Genomic DNA, 5,054 nt, shown 5'->3' with positions numbered 1-5,054 from the left:
ATACAATAAAAACAACATTTTTTCAAAATGAGTTGATAAATAATGGAGATATATTTACCAAAATGTATTCAAATAAAACTGCCAATATTCAAACAGTTGATACGGCTGTAGCAATGGGTGGTAGAAACAATTACAGTTTGCTTTTCTCAGTCCTTAAAAATTGTGATGGGTTCTGACCTTGACTATATACACTCAGACGTATCAAGCTAATAGGAGAACTTGTTGCCCGGTTTGGGAAACCAACTCTCGCCCGATGGGAAACGAACTCAAAAAGGACATGTGCGCTTGGACCATTCGGTAATAGATGGCGCAATTTTAAGTGCCGATAGTGTTCAATTTGCATAGCCAAATTTGATATAGGATCTAAGCTCCACCCATTAAAGATGATTGGTTCTTGTATATTATATATTAATTATAGTTTAAGAAAGGAATTTACAACCCTTAATCCTAAAATAATAATCAATGATCAGTAGTCTATCTACTAAATGTTATGCGAGTGAGATATTTTTGTGAATAGTGTGGTAGTGTGTTATTTATTTGGAATATTTATTTTATTATTATTTTATAAAGACTTGAACATTAGTGTATATAGGCAGGGAGGAGATAAGTGTGAATACCTGAATTGTAATAAAACCAGGAGAAACAGCGCAGAAATAAGACTTTTTCGTTTTCCACTTGACGAAAATCGACTAAAACAATGGATTTTGAATTCTGGTAAGTAGTTAGGTACTTAAATATAAATTATATAATATCTAATTATTTGTATATAGTTGCGGCACGAATTGAAATGGTATTGCGTCACGGGTGACGTAACGCAGATGTTTTTATTAACCTTCTTTTTTGTGATTTAGTGTAATATATACCTAGGGTAGACATTTCGTATACCTAATATAGGTACCTACCTATACCTAGTTTTATTATTCTTAGTTGTCAACATAATTTTCAACAGTTTGTCGAGATGAAGACAATACAATTTTTACATTTTTGTACTGTAATTTAGTGTAAATACTTAGTTTTATTATTCTCAGTTGTAGTTTCTTAAATATTTTGAATGAATTGAATTTGTTCTGTAAAATCTTGCCGCAACTATAATACATACTGTGATAAATTTTAAAATAGGTATCTACATAAGTATTTTCAAAATCTTAAAGTTATGTAAGTAATTATTTAAAATAACTCAAAAAATACATAACGCAATAGTAATGTTACTAAATAAATATCTATTTCCATTCAATCGCACTGAGAATTTTTTTTCATAGCCACAGCCAAAAAATTTGGAAAAATAGGTACCAGCAAAGTTGTTTACTATTAATAGGGAACTCACTTTATTATTCTAACCTTAGTTGTAGGAGCAGAATTACTTTATAAAAACCTCTTTACTATTATACTTCTGTAACTTTACTCTCACAGGAAAGTACTTTCTTGTGGCTGTAAAGAGCTTATAGCTATATCAGCAGAATACCATACTACTGCAAAATAAAACTATTTCATTTCTAGAACTTAATTTACTGTTGTAGGAACATACTTTAACACGAAAGTTCTTGCCAGTAGAAAGTAAAATATTTTACTAGAATAGCAACAGCTTCTTTTAGTAGGTGGAAGTAGCACTTTCCTGTTATTGTGAATTCTTTTTTCGAATTTTGGTTTTCAAAAAAATTTATTCGTAACAAAAAATACCTAATGCACGACAAAAATAAATTAATTTTAGTAATGCAAATTTTATGTGTATAGGTACCATAAAATATGAAAAATTAAATAAAACAACATATTGCAATTTGGAATTTATCAGATAATTTTCTTTGGTAACAAGTTATATTAAGATTTTTACACAATACATTTTAATTTTTCAGTTCAATACATTTAAAAAAATACACAGCGAGTCTCGTTACTAAAGAAATTCAGATAAATTCTAATTAGTAATGTTTTACTTAATTTTTTATATTCCACGGTCACTTATGGTCTCATACACAAAACTGCATTACCAAAAGTAATTTTCGTCATGCGTTGAGTATAAGTAGACAATAGTAAAAGATAGAAACAGCTACTGAGGAAAAGAAAAATTTGTAGCAGGAAATTAGGCAAGTTTAAAAGTATATAAAATCCTATCTACAGAGTATCCAAAAACTCTACCTACATATAAAAATGACTACATAATTATAAAAGAAACATGAAAACCACAAATGATATTTACAGAAAAATTTCTGGACAAACGTATTCGTTTACTTACTTACTGTTTTCTTAATTTTCCAAATTTTGTTTATTCGAAATATCAACCTGTCGGGTTTTAATAGAAACAACCTGTAGATACCTATATACATATATAAATAACAATTTATTACGTGTACAGGATGATTCACTATATTTTGACCCCCATTTATCTTTTTTGTTATAAGAGTTATAAAAAAATACAAAAGTTGCACGATTTTTTATGAAGTTTTCGAAATTATTAGCAGAAAAATAAATGAAGTCCAAACAAAATGGCCGCGGATGTTAACTTTGTTAATTTAAATTGAACACCCTGTATATTTTTACATATTTGGATAGAACGTTCCTTGTCGAGTACAGTCATATAGGGTTTGTTGGGTCCATCTCTCACAATAAGCGTAATAATATTAAAAAACGAAAAGAATGTTTTTTTATTAAGAAAATAAGACATCTTGTAATTGTTAGACCTGTTTCAGGCATTTCTGCCTTTATTCCAATTACGTAAGGATTTGTAATATATTTTGACATATCTGACATCGATACGGTCCAAAATGCGTATAAGTATTTTAACTAAATCTCACTAATTGGATCGTATGAGGCCTAATTACTCATGGACAATGTTATATGGTAGGTCGTGACAATGAAAGGTAGTAATGTCATGATAACATTGTTATTGATTGACAGTTTGTATTATTATTTAATAAAAGTGGGTTGTCAAAGAAGTAGAAAATTTAAATATTATTAGGAATTAGAGTATGGAGAATAACTTACTTTATTTTAATTACCATAATTTTTCAATTTTCTACTTCTGTGTAACCCATTTTAATTAAATAATAATACAAACTGTCAAACAATAGCAATGCGGTTGTCATAACATCACCTGTCACTGTCATGGCCTACCATATAACATTGACCACGAGTAAATAGGCCTCTCACGGCCTAATTAGTGATATTTAGTTAAAATACTTATACGCATTTTGAACCTTACTTATCCATGTCCGATATAACAAAATATCCAAATCTGTAAATCCTTACGTAATTGGAAAAAAGGTAGAAATGCCTGAAAGAGGTCTAACAATTACAAGATGTCTTATTTATTTAATAAAAAAACTTCTTTTCGTTTTTTAATATTATCTCACTTATTGTTAGAAATGGACCCAACAAACCTATCCAAATATGTAAAAATATACAGGGTATTCCATTTAAATTAACAAAGTTAACATCCCCGACCATTTTGTTTCGACTTCATTTGTTTTTCTACTATCATTTTCGAAAACTTCATAAAAAATCGTGCCACTTTTGTATTTCACATTTATTTATTTATTTTTTAATATTTTTTTAACTCTTAAAACAAAGAAGTTAATGGAGGAGTCAAAATATAGTGAATCACCCTGTACAATTATACATATACTTATAAATTTATTTTCTAGGCAATGCATCTCTGGAGCTTTTTGATAGAGAGGAACTGAGAAATAAATGTTTGTGTTCTGATCACTTTGAGGAAAACGCTTATGCTTCAGAGAAGAAAATTAAATTGAAAAAAAACGACTATTCCTATAAGTTATCTAGATGTGCCATCTAGCAGCCATGATCAAGAATTAAAGGTTTTAACTCCAAGAAAAACCTACAAAACTATCTTCTGCAGTAGTGCATGGAAGAAAATTAAATTTCCATTCCTCTCCTCCTCGTGAAAGTCCTAAATTAAGGAAATATTTGGAAGATCTAACTAATTTGCCAGATCTGGAAGTTTCAATCGTCCTTCAAGTAGTTTAAATACGAAATGTAAACTACAAGAAAAGAAGATTAAATCATTAAGACAACCAGTTAGATATATTAAATTAGATATATTACTATGTTTGCATTCTACGTTCAATTCTAATCATTTTCATATAAGGTTTCACTACATCTAAACTCAATAGTTTTTTAAGTTGTATTTGGGATCAAATAAAAAACAGTCCATTTTTGTACCTGTATTTAATTGTTGTCATTTTTTCTTTGTTATTTTTAAATATTAAAAGAATATGTTTGGTAGCATATATTACTATAAAGACCACTTGCGAAAATCATTCGTAAAATAGTGACAAATTTGAAGAAATTTAAATTAAAAAATATATTTCTATTAATTGGCACATCCTGTATACTTTTCAATATTTCTTTAGATCTTTCCAAAACTAACAACTTTTGTTAACCATGTCTTATCCTCAATACTTTTGTAGAAATATTTTTTTGATAAACTTCGGATCTACTTTAACCTAATGTTGACTCACCCTGTGTATTATGGAAGTACGTATTATTAACAGACAAATATACATTTTTTTATTAATCTTGTTTTATTTATTTTCTTTTGTTGTTTTATTTTCTCGTTTAGATTATCTAGGAAAACCTCTTATTAATTTTTATTCGATGAAAATAAGTAGCTTAGCCACTTGGTTATGCACACAAGTTAATTATAATAAAAATAAATTATAAGTATAATAAAATAAATTAAGAGAACTTTTTCCCGGCTTTGTAAAGAATTTTGTTGTCGTATAAAAATAATATATTCCTAAATTAATACTATTAATGTGCCCAAAGAAGTTATTGCTTATTTTTTGTTAGTAATGTACCTATGTACCTATTCGTTATTTATTTTTGAGATTTATTTATATATTTTATTTTAATAACTGAACAAAACTGCATACATATTTTTTTTAGTTTGACCATTTATTGAAGAAAATATATGTCATGGCATGTGCACCTGACTACCACCAAAATGTGTACAAAATCTTATCTCGGTTTATGAAACGGTTAAAAATATGGCGACAAAAAAAATTGGCAAAAATTAGAAAATGCCCTGTATACCACTAACA

The 5,054-nt window shown here is 28.1% G+C and overlaps 1 long non-coding RNA gene across 1 annotated transcript; it reads left to right on the top strand.

The window, feature by feature from the left end:
* The first annotated feature begins 573 nt into the window (after positions 1–573).
* Positions 574–4,528, top strand: LOC111691751. Its single transcript, XR_002763039.1, has 2 exons — positions 574–714; positions 3,636–4,528. It is a non-coding gene; the product is annotated as an uncharacterized LOC111691751 (long non-coding RNA).
* The last annotated feature ends 526 nt before the right edge of the window (positions 4,529–5,054 follow it).

This window comes from Anoplophora glabripennis, unplaced genomic scaffold (assembly GCF_000390285.2).
Source record: "Anoplophora glabripennis isolate ALB-LARVAE unplaced genomic scaffold, Agla_2.0 scaffold424, whole genome shotgun sequence".
NCBI lineage: Eukaryota > Metazoa > Arthropoda > Insecta > Coleoptera > Cerambycidae > Anoplophora > Anoplophora glabripennis.
This window is presented reverse-complemented; position numbering and strand designations above follow the sequence as displayed.